At 39.9% G+C, this 15,850-nt stretch overlaps 1 pseudogene; it reads right to left on the reverse strand.

The window, feature by feature from the left end:
* Window positions 1–4,598: 4,598 nt before the first annotated feature.
* Window positions 4,599–15,850, reverse strand: LOC114761538 (protein DMR6-LIKE OXYGENASE 2-like; annotated as a pseudogene).

A 15,850-nucleotide genomic window follows, 5' to 3' on the forward strand; every position in this document is an offset into this window, starting at 1 on the left:
CGTGAAGAAGAAGAGTCATAGCGCTTTCGGCCTGCGGCAAATGGTGATCGAATTTCCACATAGATTTGACCATGAAGAATGGAATAGAATTTTTTTTTTACCAGCGCAGAATGGAATAGAATTAAAAAATAAATACTACTCTCGGTCTTAATTATAAGAGCTAGTTGACTAATTTGCGAATATTAAGGAAACAAGTTAAATTATTTATTTGTAATAAATAGATGTTATCTTTCTAAAAATATCCTTACTAATCAAGTGTATTGGTTAAAACTACTATTGTTAGAATGACTAACTTGGAAGAAATGGATAATATAATAGACAAAGTGAATTGGGATCTTATATTTAGAATTAAAATAAAAGTCAAACAAAATCTTATATTAAGGACCGGAGGTAGTATAATGAAAATGGAGTATTTCTTTGGCTTCGAAGTTGTGGGATCATTAGATTTCTCATTCATATATTAACCACTCGGTCGCCATTAGCGTTATTTATCTGGAAAGCACCCCGAACTCGTACACTCATATTTGATTTGGATAATTCAGATTTAATTTTTTATTTTTATTTTAAATAAAAATTATTTTTCCAAAAATGATAGTTAGTAGATTATTTTTATTTTAGATGCTATAGTCATTAAAATAATCATTTTAAAAAATAAATATAAATATAAAAAATAAATTAAATTTGGAGCATCCATACCAGATCCAGATAGTCCAAATATGATGATCCCGGGATGTTCATCAAAACTAGTTCCATTGTTAGGTAGCTCGTACATGGGAAAACTATAAATGGGAAGAGATTTCAGGGATCACCGCACTTGTTTAAAGAAGTCAAATCCTATGACAACCGTTCTTTCAAAACCATTTAGATTAAATCCAACAATTTATTTGAAAGATTAACCATGATAGAAAACAAGAAACCTTAAAATTTTACAATCACTATCATGATTAAAAGAAATAAACCTATATTGCAAGCAACATCAATTGTCAACTTGGGCCTTGAACCTCCAAAATCCAGAAATATCATTCAACCATTAGCCCAAACTAAATTTATACTTTCAAAATACGAACTGATAAATCGTTTTAATGTAAGTTATAAAGTTCATTAGTAAAAAATCAACACTTTATAAGAGTGTCACGTGCAGAGTTTTAGAGGTTTCTAGCCTTCTAACGGCCCTCTCATATCAGATAGTAGTAATTAAAAGTATTAATTTACAACATTAGAGTATACGAGCCCTATGTGGCAATATATAACAAATCAGCACATAGAACAAAAGTTGGGAGGCTGTACAAACTATAACGGCACACTATGCCTCTAGAACCTTCCCTGACGGGCCACTACCTGAACTGTCACCTGAAGATAGTAGAAACCACTGGGTGAGACAAATGTCTCAATAACTAACTTTTCAACTCATCATACATACTAACACGTGTTCCTGAGGTGTCAAGTGGGACAATTATCCATAGAAATATAATTTCAATCATCCAAACCCTCACTATGGGGGCTTACACACAAGCCACATAAGTTTATCCCTCACTATAGATGATCAATCGGACATATAGGCCTGTCCTTCACTCTAGGGGACGAATAAGAAGCCACAAAGGCCTATCCCTCACTATGGGGGACGAAGGAAGCTAACCAATGTGCACCAATGACAGCCTTACCACGTGGTAGAACATGACTTAACTCAAAATCCAAATAACAACCAATCATTCACAATATAACGAGAAATGTCTTAATCTCTTCTCAATATAATCCATAAGGTATAAATCATATATTTTTCCAAGCTTCTCAATCACAAATCCAAAAATCTCACAAGACAATTTTCATAGCCCAAAAGTATAACATATCTCTTTGACTTTTAAATAACACGTTATTATTCCAAAATATTAAAATGCTCACAAACAACATATTAGCACATATAATAAGTGGAAAATGGTTATCTCTCACCAAAGCAATAAAAAAGATTACCACAAGATCAATCATTTGCTCAACCAATAATTAATCTACACAATTAATAACAACATACTACCTCCGGTTCTTAATATAAGACCCTGTTTGACTTTTATTTTGGTCCTAAATATAAGACTCCAATCCATTTTATCTCTCATATTTATACATTTTTTTTCCAAAGCAGCCCTTCTAACAATGATAGTTCTAGTCAATACACTTGATTAGCAAGGATATTTTAGGAAAGATAACACTTATCTAGGATAAATAACTAACTCAACTTACTTCCTTAATCTCCTCAAATTAGTCAACTAGCTCTTATAATTAGGACCGGAGGTAGTATTAATATAAGCTAATTAATTAATTAATTAACTAAGCTTATATATATTGGTTAGATTTCTAATTTAATTTAATTTTCATTCTAAATTCTTGCAACTCTTACAACCCAAAATTAAGTATTTTATAAATAACTTAAAATTTTCTAACAAGCCAAATTTTTTTGTTTACAACCTCTGAATTATTTACCTTGATAAAAAGGATTTTCCAAAATTTTTAAATATAAAATTATTATGTTCTAAATTCTAAAAAAAATCATTTTAAGTTTAAACGTCAAAATCAAACCATAAAAAATTCAGTAATATTTCAAATATTTATAAATAAATAATCTAATCAAAACTTTAATGGTATAACTATCATATATATATTTCCATAAATAATAAAACTTTTAGCTAAAATAATTATTTTAAAACCTTCAGTCATCCAATAAATAAAACTAAACCGATTAAAATCTCAATAACATGTCAAACAATCTAAATAAATTATTTAACTTAAATTTAATTGGTAAAAATATAATATAAATCATATATAACAGATTTTTCAACTAAAACAATTAATTTAAGTACTAAAAACTAGTAAATGGACAAATCTAACTGATTAAAATTAACAACTCATTTACCTCTAAATTTCTATAGTCATCTATTACCAAAACTCAAATTTATCCCTCATATAAGTCTCAAAATTTTCTCTAATTACTATAGTAATACTGTAAATGGAAAGCTTAAAATGTATAAAAAATATTCATGAAGAAAGTTTGATAAAAAGAAATATATTTGTGTACCTAGATGATGTCCAAAACTTGTATTACTCTTCAAAATGCTAAAACTTTTCTGCTCCTCTCTCGTTCTCTCTTTCTCTGATTCTTGTTCTCTTTCTTCCTCTCTGCACTTGCAAATTCAGCCTCATCTTCTGTGCCCCCTTCTTTTATTCTTTATTTTTCCAACCACTCTCTCTTAATTTTCTTCTCGCATTAACTCCTCCTCCCCCAAAGTCTTCATTCCTCATCCACATGCCTCAACTTTCCACGCATCAACTTTCCACGAGTCAACTTTCCACGCATAAACTTTCCACGAGTCAACTTTCCACGCTTTAACTTGCCACTGAAGTCGGTGGAAAACTGCTGCTTCTCTTCTTCTTTTTTTAATATTATTATTTTATTATAAAATATTATTATTTTATTTTATTATTTTTTACTAAATTCTAAAATAAAAATATAGGATATTACAGGTCCAATTGAAACTACTACAGCTTGGACCGTGAAAACGATCCAACACATACCAATAATATAAAACTAGCTAAGAGAATTATGTTTAGTTGATGTGAAGATTAATCTAATCAACTGATACATAAAATTTTATACCTATATTGTAATATAAAATTTGTAGAAAATCACGCTATTTATATGTAGATTTTGCACAATACGAATTTTATGGTATCAATAATTATTAATTTTAGTTATCGAGGAATTGTAAAGATTAAAATTTGTAATGTTATTTTACTTTGTTATTGTTATATTGTTGTATTTTCTTGTATATTGTTATTAGTGATTATTAATGTTGTTATATCTTGTTATTTTCAATTAAATTAAATTATTTTAATATGATTGGTTTTATCCCTGTGTTTAACCTAATCTAACCCACTGACTCTTGAAGCACTACTTAAACCTGTTTAGTATCCGGTCCCTTTTTTTATTCATTTGTAAAACTCGAGATAATTAAAACTGCCATTCATATATAAGCCGTACATAACACCCCTTCTAGTCTTAAATTTAATATTTATTTTATAGTATAAATTGCATTATAAAATATGTCTTATATTAAGGATCAGAAGAGTATAATTCATCTTTTATACTCTTCCGATCCTTAATATAAAACCTATTTAACTAATTTGATTAGATTAAGGAAGTTAGGTAAGTTAGTTAATTATAAAAAATATGACATGTTTTTTCCTAAAATACCATAATCATCTTTCTTAATATCCTCCCTCCCTCTTCTACTTGATTATGGTTGAAGGAATATCCATAGAGGTAATTTAAAAAATTTGATAAATATGATAAATAGATCTTATATTTAAAATTAAAATCAATTTAATAATTAAGTCTTATATTAAAGATTATAGGAGGACTTTATCCTAAAGAAAAACACCTTTATAGACACACACATGATAAGATCTGCTGTGAATATTCTTAAGCGTTATTGAGTATTGAACCAGTAACCAGAAGCGGCCCATACAAAAGGTACTAAAACCCGCTCACATGCGTCCAATCCGCTTATGTGAACGATCAATTAGCAGTGATGACGGCATGTTGGCATATATCAGTTTTGATGGTTAACTCGAATTTCGTCCAATCCACTTTTGTCTGCCAGACTGCTCTGCTGCTGAACCTGGAAGTAGTCCTTGTACTTTATGTTCTTGAGCAATGACCCCCCTTCCTCCAGCAGCTCCGGCGCCGGCCCTATCTCCTTCTCCAGCTCTGGTCCGTTCGCCAGCACTATCCTTGTGTCTTTGTTGTTCAATATTGCCCGGTGCAAGATGCTCCTATACTTCCTGTTCCTCACCGCCTAACCAATAATTGAGAGAATAAATGTTTAACGCATATATACATATAGATCGTTGCGTGCGTATAGATATTTAGGAGATGAGGAGTGGGAGTGACCTCAAGTTGATCTGCAGCGTTGACAATGAGGCAGTTGGGAAGAGGATCGACGTTGACCCACTTGCCGTCGCCCTTGATCTGAACACCTCCGATTCCGTTCTGGCAAAGGAGGGTAAGGAGGCCATGATCGGAGTGAGGAGGCATACCCAGGGCAAGCTCTGGCTTGAGAGCAAGGAGGGTACAGGTTGACGGCAAAAATCTGTAAACCAGAATCAAAACCAGTGGCCTCCACAATGGCCGTGGGTTCTAATCCCAGGCTCTCCGATATCCCTTGGAGCAAAGTCCTCGCCACCGCCCTGATTTTCCTGCTATAATCATAAGCCACCTCCCTGTGCAGACGGTAACATAGATCATGCATTATACAGAGGCAAACCCAAGAATCAGACGAAACAGAGAGTTGATGAACTTACTTGAAACCAGGAGGTTTGTGAGAAAAATTGAATTCTGGGAGTTTGATCACTTAAGAGGTAATCCCTCCAGTAACGAACCTTCTCTGCTTCAGGGAAAAGGCTGGTTCCGTGTCAGATGGGTGCCAAGGGACCCTTGTCCGCGAATTCCTTCTTTTCCTCTACCGGCAAGTTCTGGAGTTCGTGAGCCTTGCTCATGACCTCCTCCATCAGCTTCTCCGAGATTCCATGATTCGTGAGTGTAACGTTAACGTTTCAACAACAATCACAAATAATCCAGCTCTGAATGTATTATTAAGTGTTCATCCGATGATTACAGAGCAAACGCATGGAAAAACGAAGGTACGTGAATGCAGAAATCACAAGTGACACAGAATCTTAGACACGGAGAGAGAGAGAGAGAGAACGAAGGAGGCAGAGAGAGTACAGAGAAGCGGTGAGAGAGAGATAAGGTTCCCAAATCATTCCACACACGTCAAATCGTTTCTGACATCCGTGTATTATTCTGCACCCTCCAATGCACGCAACTTCCACGTTTTCTTCCGCATCCTCATGCTTCCACGTAATGCTTCAGGCCTATGCATGTCTGATGGGCCTCCATTTCCTAAGCCCATATGCTCTGGTGTTACAATACCCTCCCCATTAGAATGGACCTTGTCCTCAAGGGCTAGATCAGGATACAGCGCAGCCATTTCAGAGCGATCTTTCCACATGGAGTCTAGAGTGCTATCCCAATGGATCAAAACTTGGGGAACCAGAACAGAATCTCGAGTGATAGTGCGGGTATCTAACACCCCTAGTGGTTGACAGATAGGGCCCTCTGGCAGGGTGGTTAATGGCAATGGCAAATATGATTGGGGTGTATCAGCGCCCACAAATTTCTTGAGGAGGGAAACATGAAAAACAGGGTGGATCTTTGCATGAGCTGGCAAGGCGAGACGGTATGCAACCTGACCGATCCGTTCCAACACTTGGAAAGGTCCAAAGTAGACCATTGCCAGTTTGTGATAGCGATGTAACTGCAGTGAGTGTTGGCAGTACGACTGAAGTTTCACGAGAACCCAATCGTTAATTTGAAATTCTACCTCCCGGTGCCTTTTATCAGCGAATTTTTTCATTCTGGCTTGAGTCTTCTGAATATGCAACTTGAGAAATCCCAAAACTTCATCGTGCTGCAGTAGTTGCTGATGAATATCAGGGGGTGTTCGCCAAAGACGAGTGTCGAAGCAAAGGAGGTGGGTCTTTGCCATACACAACCTTGAAAGGAGGCAAGCCCGTGGAGTGATGGAAGGATGTATTATACCATAACTCTGCCCAAGGCAAGAACTTTAACCACTGTCAAGAAAAATCATGAATGAAGCAATAGAGATATAACTCCAAACACTTGTTAAGCGCCTCGGATTGGCCATCTGATTGAGGGTGGTAGGCTGACGTAAAATTCAACCGGGCACCTTGAAGCCTCATCAAATGGCCCCAAAAAGCACTAGTGAACACCCTGTCACGGTCAGTCACAATGGACTTTGGAATACCGTGGAGCTTTACCACATGAGACAGAAACAATTCAGCTACCAGAGCACTCATGAAATTGCCACGGAGAGCAATAAAGTGACCATATTTAGACAAACGGTCAACGACCACTAGAATAGCAGAGTTGCCACGAACCACCGGTAACCCAACAATAAAATCCATAGCAATATCCTCCCAGATATGCATAGGAATCGGGAGTGGATTCAAAAGATCGATAGGATGTAACTGGGAAAGCTTAGCTCGTTGACACACTATACAAGCTTTAACAAAGGAATAAATATCCTGTCGCATGGTGGTCTAGTAAAACAGTTGGTGAATGCGATAGAAAGTACGAGTAAAACCTACGTGTCCACCAATCACTGAAGAATGATATTCATGAAGTATGGCAGGAATTAAATCCGGGCAGTCACATGGAATCACTAATCGATCACCCTAATACACTTCACTGTGGCGCATATTATAGTGAGGATCAATAGGATGTCCCTGCGTTAGTTGATCCTTGAGGTGATGAATCTCAGGGGACCCTCGTATGATCGAATAAACTCGGTCCATGAACGTGTCTGTCATAGTCGTCAAAGCCATTGCTACGCGGGACAGAGCATCGGCAGCTTGATTATGCTTGCCCGGTTTATACTCAATGGAAAAGCGGTACCCCAAAAGCTTAGGTAGGCATGCTTCTTGCTCGGGTGTCTGAATAGTTTTCTCCATGAGGTGTTTCAAGCTTGCATGATCCGTTTGAATAATAAATGGATGACCGAATAGGTAATGGCGAAACTTAGAGACTGCCTCAGTGATAGCTTGGAGTTCTTGCACGTATGTAGATGCGGCCTGTAGTCTGGGTGATAGTCTCTTGGAGAAGAAAGCAATAGGATGATTCTCTGGACTTAAAACGGCACCAATACCATTGCCAGATGCGTCCATCTCCAAGTTGAAGGGCTTCAAAAATTCGGGCAAGGCCAAAACAGGGGCTCGTGTTAACGCATTTTTCAGTTCATCAAAAGCACGTTGGGCTCCCTCCGACCACACAAAAGAATCTTTACACAAGAGGCTTGTTAATGGACTAGCTAGCTGAGCATATGCTTTAATGAAGCGTTGGTAGTATCCACTAAGGCCAAGAAAACCTTTCAGTTGCGTGACATTTTCGGGTCAAGGCTAACTCTGTACTACTTGTAATTTAGTCGGATCCATTTCCACTCCTCTCTCTGAGACCACATGACCCAAGTATTCCACCTTCCGTTGCCCAAAAGTACATTTAGAAAATTTGGCAAACAAATGGTGTTGTGTAAGGACTTGCAACACTGCCTCAAGGTGTTTGAGATGTGCATCCCAAGTCCCACTGTAGACTAAGATGTCATCGAAAAAAATGAGAACGAACTGTCACAAAAATGGATGAAACATCGTGTTCATCAGTGCCTGAAGAGTTGCCGGAGCATTGGTCAGCCCGAATGGCATGACTAGCCATTCATAGATCCCCAAATGAGTCCAAAATGCCGTCTTTTCTCGATCAGACCTCTCATTAAAATCCGATGATACCCCGATCTAAGATCCAATTTGGAATAAAAAACAAAGTCGTGTAATTCGTCTAGCAACTCGTCCACGGTTGGCATAGGAAATGCATCCCACACAGTTACTGCATTTAACGCTCGGTAATCCACACAAAACCGCCAAGAGCCATCTTTCTTCTTTACCAAGATGACAGGTACAGAGAAAGGGCTAGTGCCCGGATGTATCAATCCTTCTTGAAGCAGATCTGTGACCATATTTTTTATCTCAGTCCTTTGGCTCACCGGATAATGGTATGGACGCACCTTTATTGGTCTAGTGCCCGGTAATAGCTCAATTCGATGTTCATGACCCCTTAGTGGTGGTAAGCCATGCGGAGTGTCGAAAACACTCTTAAACCTCTCTAACAGTCGTGCTAACTCCATAAGAGTGTCCTCTTTCTCATATATCTATGCGAAATACGACGTTTCATTCGAACCGTCTTGTAAGGGGGTCATCATGAAGCATTCAGCAATTGCATCTGTGTTTTGTATCTGTACCAAATGATGGAATTGCGCCTAAGTCACAACAGGTCCTCTGAATCCTTTTAAAACAACAAACTAACTGTCTAGCAGGTATTTAATTGTGGATTTGCTATAGTCTGCAACGTGGGGCCCTAAGGTCTCCAACCAGTCCGCGCCCAGTACGATATCAGTGCCCACCACTGGTAGTACATACAAAGTTAACTTAATCTTATTACCATTTACCATCACTTTGAGGTCTCTCATCTCTTCTGCGCTTCGCACTATCCTGCCAAACCCGCCCAAAACACGAATCTCAGGTGCTGGTACCACAGTCAAGTTGAGGTGTTTAACGACGCGAGGATGTATAAAATTGTCAGAACTCCCCCCGTCCAATAGAATTTTAACAGGCAGCCCTTGTATAATCCTATCGAATCATGTAGTTGCAGGCCCTCGTGTGCCTCTTAGAGCATAGATTGATAAATGGTGCAATGTAGGGGTGGCCTCTGTTTCTTCCGTAATTATTTCTTCGTCATCCCCCTGTTCTTCTTCCCCTGTTAACATCATGAGTTGCTTGTTCGGGCATTTATGTGTAGGTGAGAATTTAGCGTCGCATGTATAACAAAGCCCTTTCTCTCTTCGGACCTGCATTTCGGCTGCTGTCATTCGTTTGACTGGCATCGTCTTAGGTGTGGGCAAGAGTGGGGGCAAACTAGCTTTTCCCCAGCCAAAAGCTGTCAACGTGGTACTGCTGCCACCCATGTTGCTTGTAAGCGGTTTGGTCGCCACATGCTGGAATGTAGTAGACTGAGCTACAGAAGTCCCCGTGACTACGGGCTTAGAAAATAACCTGGACAATGACATCGCACTTAGAATGGTGGTGGGTCGTTGCACCAATACATCACACTTCAACTTGGGTTTAAGACCCCCTAAATAGCAGTCAAGTAGTGCCGATTCTGGTACATCCTTAGTATGGTTTGCGAGGGCTAAAAACTTCTGATTATATTCCTCTATCTTCCCTCCCAGACCCTACTGTGTTAGCTTGAAAAGCTGTGCTCGAGGGCAATCGAATTGCGTAGGCCCGTAATAGACCTCTACTGCCTTAGCTAGATCCAACCATTGTGTAACCCGTCCTGCCTTTTCCAACATTTGATACCAGGGCAAGACGTCCCCGTCGAGATGCACCAAGGCTATCACCAACCATTGAGGATCTTGTATATCATAATATTTGAAAAAACGCTCAGCCTTAAAGAGCCAATCTAACGCGTCGGATTCGTCGAACCGAGGAAAATCTACCTTCACTGATCTATAAGGACTCGATATATAGTCAACCGGCTGTGCTAATGACCCTTCCACAAACGAAGATTCTTTGGAGCTCGATACAATCGAATCCGCAACCGACCGCAATCCTTCTACAGTTTTCATCAAGGCTCGCATCATGCCTTCTAGAAAGGAAAGGAAGAAAAGGATAATGAGATAAATGTCTGTGACACCAAATGGTGGTGCCCAGTCTGCTATTAAATAATGAATAGTGTACAGAGAGGACAAAAGAGTTTGTTACAAGCAGGGACACGTAGCCCTAAAGAATAAAGGAACAGAATAAAAGAATATTCTCTTCTAACCAATACATAATACTAAATGGAATTATGCTCTAACATCCCCCCTCAAACGAGAGGGTGTAGCCTGCAGCCCGAGTTTGTTTCTGAAATATTGAAAGTGAGAGCAACTAAGTGCTTTGGTAAGACAATCTGCAATCTGATATGAAGAAGGCAAATATTGAATATCTATGCAACCGGAGTGAACTAAATCTCGAATGAAATGGACATCAATTTCAATATGTTTACTTCTAGCATGCCTCACAGGATTGGCAGCTAGAGCTTGGGCACTTAAATTGTCACACCATATAACAGAAGGTCGTTTTAGCAAAAATCCCAATTCAAAGAGCAATGATATAATCCATTTGATCTCAGCAGCACCATCAGCTAACGCCCTGTATTCGGATTCAGTGCTTGATCTAGACACTACCCGCTGTTTCTTAGACGCCCATGAAACAAGGGAATTGCCAAAATAAACACACATGCCTTCCATTGATTTCCTGTCATCTATGTCAGTGGCCCAATCAGCATCAGTGTAGGCAAAAAGTTGCAAGGAAGTCAAAGGCTTTAAGTGAATCCCAAGATTATAGGTCCCCTTCAAATATCTTAGAATACGTTTGACTCCTTGAAAATGAACATCACGAGGATTAGACAAGAATTGACTCAGTTTATTAACTGAATAGGCAATATCTGGTCTAGTAGAGGTTAAGTATTGCAGGGATCCTATGGCTTGTCGAAATAGAGTTGGATTAGACATTGCAATACCATCAGTAGCCGAAAAAGGTCTACCAGTCACCATGGGAGTAGAGACAGGAGCACAATCAAGCATATTGAATTTTTTCAACAGATCCAATGTGTATTTGGCCTAACTCAGAAATAATCCAGAACTGGTTCGACAGATTTCAATACCCAGAAAATAATATAGTGGTCCCAAATCTTTCAGAGAGAAAAGAGTGTTTAACCGAGTCACAAAATCTTTTAAATAACGTGAGTTATTTCCGGTCACCAAGATATCGTCCACATATATAAGAATAAACACAATCAGTTTATCTTTGTGGAGAAAAAATAATGAAGTGTCACTTTTAGAATTTTAAAATCCCCATTTCAACAGAACAGAACGTAGACGATCAAACCAAGCTCGAGGAGCTTGTTTCAAACCGTAGATGGCTTTCCTTAACTTACAGACATGATAAGGAAATCGTTCATCCTAAAACCCCTCCAGTTGCCTCATATATACATCCTCTTGAAGAAAACCATTAAGAAACGCATTGTTCACGTCCAGCTGTCGGATCATCCAGCCATAAGTCACGGCAATGGTGAGAATGATGCGAATCGTTGTGGGTTTTACAGCCAGACTGAATGTCTCACCGTAATCGATACCTGGAGTCTATTGAAATCCTTTTGCTACCAAGCGCGCCTTGTGTTTCAGTATAGAGCCGTTAGCATTGAACTTAGTCTTGAAGACCCATTTGCTATCAACAAGTTTCTGACCCTGATATGGCACTAGCGACCATGTTTCGTTCCATTGCAGAGCAAGGTATTCGGCCACCATAGCCGCACGCCAATGAGGGATTGTGAGAGCTACTTTGCTACTCGAGGGTTCTGCTACTCTGTTTAATGAAACTGGATCTTCAGACTTTAAAAGCCCAACAAATGGGTATTTGGGCTTGTGAACACCGGCCTTGCCCCTTGTAACCATCGAGTGAATATTGTGACCTTCCTCAGTTCTCTGAACCACTTGATTATTCATGGTTTCTTGCACTGGTTCTTCATTTACGGACTCTGAACGTTGTGGACTCGAGGAGATAGAACCTGAATGATCAGATGAATCTGAGTTATGTTGAATTTCTGGAACCAAGTCACACATTGAAGTATTGTCGCAGGAAGACTTATTCGCAGGGAACGGAATTGGTATCACTGCCGGTATCATATGCTCTGTTCCTCCAACATCACTTCTGTGATTAATGAAACCTGTTGCAAAAGGAAAAATAAATGGATCAAAAATCACATGTCTGGAGACAAATCTTTTTCCCGTAGAGCTCAAACACCTGTATCCTTTTTGGTTGGAAGCCAAACCCAAATAGACGCATTTTTGACTATGAAACTGAAACTTATGAGTGTTGTAAGGTTTCAGGCATGGGTAGCAAGCACACCCAAACGGTTGAAAACTCTGGTAATCCGGTTTTGTATTGAAGAGCTTAAACAGAGGTGTTTGTCCCTCTAAAATAACAGTTGGCATTCGATTAATCAGGTGAACCTCTGTGTTAAATGCATCAACCCAATATCTCAGTGGCATTCGGGCTTGAGCAAGCAGAGTTAGACCGGTTTCTACAATATGTCGATGTTTCCTCTCTGCTCATCCATTTTGAGTAGAGGTATATGGATAGGTGAACCGGAGTTTTATTCCTTTTGACTCAGCAATCGGAATGAGAGGTCTATATTCAGACCCATTGTCACATTGGAGGGCCTTGATTCTAGTGTTTAACTGATTCTCAACGAGTGCTTGAAAATGATTAAAAGCAGCAGTGGCCTCACTCTTATGTTTCAAAGGATATAGCCAGGTATATCTACTAAAATCATCAATAAAATGTATGTAATAACGATGTCCACTCGTTGATTGTATTGGAGCAGGTCCCCACAAATCTGTATGAATTAGTTCAAGAGGTGCAGACGCATGGGAGGCAGAGAGTTGGAACGGTAATAACTTGGATTTTCCTGATTGACAGGCCTCGCAAACATATTTTTCATTGATAGGAACTTTGAGATTACAATCATTCAGGATTTGTTTCAAAATTCTACTACTAGGATGTCCTAAAGCTCGATGCCAACGAAGAAAAGATTCATCATCTCTGGAAGCTACTGCTACGTGGACTTTGGGTGAAGTTCTACTATCTAGGTTGTTCATCGGATACAGTCCTCCCCTGGGTTTCCCTCGCAGCAGAAGACATCCTGTTCTTTGGTCCTTCACAATACATCCAGAGTCAGTAAAACTTACATCAACTTGATTATCTTCAACTAAGCGATTCACACTCATCAAGTTCTTAGTGGCATTTGGCACAAGTAAAACATCCTTAAGTTTGAGATCAGCATAGGAACAGGGGATAGTGGCAGAGCCTATACCAGCAATAGAACTCCGTTCACCAGTATAAGAAGAAATATGAAACTTACCAACCGGATTGATATTGTCTAGCTGCTCAGAATGGGGAGTCACATGGAAATTTGCACCGCTATCCATATACCAAGCCGAGTCATCCACCGTTTGAGGAGAGGCATAATAGGCTTGAGGTGGACACCCATTGTAGCCATCGTGACCGCGGTGATTGTTAGGAGGTCTGTGAAAGCAGTTAGCCAGTGTGTGACCATAACGATCACACCAAGAGCAGTATGGACGGCTAGAACTACGACCACCGCCACGGCGACCTCGGAAACGACCTCCTCTACCACGAGCATTCCTCCAGTTACCACGATTGCCAGGAAAATCATCTCGTGCAGCGAGCATTAGCTTGGATACTAAGAGTTGCAAATTGATTCAGCTGCTCAACGCGAGTTTCAAACCAAGAAGTGAGGCTTGTGTTTCTATCCAAGTCAGATTTGGTTTGTCCGTGAGTTTCACCATGATGGCATCATAGGCTGCATCAAGCCCATTAAGAGTGTGCATTATCAGCTTATCAGTGTCAATGGGGGCTCCCGCTAGAGCTAGTTGATCAGCAATGTGCTTCATCTTGCCAAGATATTCCTCCATTTTCATACCATTTTTCCGAGTGTGATGCAGATCAGACTTAAAGACCATGATTCTCGCTTTAGTTGTCGCACAAGTTAGTTGGCAAGCTTCACTCCAGAGGGAGGCTGCTATGCGACAATGAAGAAGCTGAGCTCCAACCTCAATGGTCATTGTGTTCCGAAGCCAGCCCATGAGCATCCTATCAACGGCGTACCAATCAGCATAATCAGGATTTTCTTTCGTCCTTGCACCATCAGGGATCAGTCGAGGAGGAACCTTTGCAGATTCATTAAGATGAGACTTGAGCCTATTTCCTTCAATAAGCGGCAAGACTACAGATTCCCAGACAAGAAAGTTTGTGCGATCCAGCCTGATCGCAGTGGTCTGGCTTGATGAATTAAAAAGAGAATATGCCTTTGCTGCCGGCATGTTACTGGTGACCTCAGAGGAAGAAGAATCAGACATTATGCTTTCCTTTCTGCCGCCGCTCTGATACCAAGAAAGGAAAGGAAGAAAAGGATAATGAGATAAATGTCTGTGACACCAAATGGTGGTGCCCAATCTGCTATTAAATAATGAATAATGTACAGAGAGGACAAAAGAGTTTGTTACAAGCAGGGACACGTAGCCCTAAAGAATAAAGGAACAGAATAAAAGAATATTCTCTTCTAACCAATACATAATACTAAATGGAATTATGCTCTAACACTTCTAATGCGTCAAATCGAGTGTTTACCTCTTCCAAACGATTATCGATCTGACTGAAACGGGCTCGAGCATCCTCTTCAAACTCATGGGTGCATCTCATATCAGCTTGCAACTCCTTCAACCGTGTATTCTCTGCCATAGATGCTCACACTCCTCTCAATGAAAGCACCAAATGTAACGTTAACGTTTCAACAACAATCACAAATAATCCGTTCCAGCTCTGAATGTATTATTAAGTGTTCATCCGATGATTACAGAGCAAACGCATGGAAAAACGAAGGTACGTAAATGCAGAATTCACGAGTGACACAGAAGCTTAGACACGGAGAGAGAGAGAGAGAGAAAACGAAGGAGGGAGAGAGAGTACAGAGAAGCGGTGAGAGAGAGATAAGGTTCCCAAATCATTCCACACACGTCTAATCGTTTCTGACATCCGTGTATTATTCTGCACCCTCCAATGCATGCAACTTCCACGTTTTCTTCCGCATCCTCATGCTTCCACGTAATGCTTCAGGCCTATGCATGTCTGATGGGCCTCCATTTCCTAAGCCCATATGCTCCGGTGTTACAGTGAGCTGCCGCAATATTCACACATCGTTAACCTCAAACAGAAAAGGATTGCGGGTCAGAAAAACCCATGCTTAGAAAGTAGAGGTGAATTGCAAGTTTACCATGAAAAATCCCCATTCAGCGCAGGCCTTGCCGAGCCGGGATACGGCGTCAGCGTGAAGCTGAGGATCGTCGGAAGTGAGGAGAGAGAAATCAATGACGGTGGTGGAGGAAGCGAGGTGGTCTGCGACGTCGTCTCGGGGTTCACCGATAAAATAATAGGAGGAAGGGATTGGGGAGACGCCATTGGACTCGGCGAAGGCTTTGATGCTGCCAACGTCGGAGGCGTGAAGCTTGGGAGGTTCCGATGAGGAAATGGAAGCTGTAGGTGCTATAGCCAT

The sequence above is a fragment of the Neltuma alba genome, unplaced genomic scaffold (genome assembly GCF_004799145.2).
Source record: "Neltuma alba isolate B1F8T4 unplaced genomic scaffold, ASM479914v2 tig00011124_pilon, whole genome shotgun sequence".
Lineage (NCBI taxonomy): Eukaryota > Viridiplantae > Streptophyta > Magnoliopsida > Fabales > Fabaceae > Neltuma > Neltuma alba.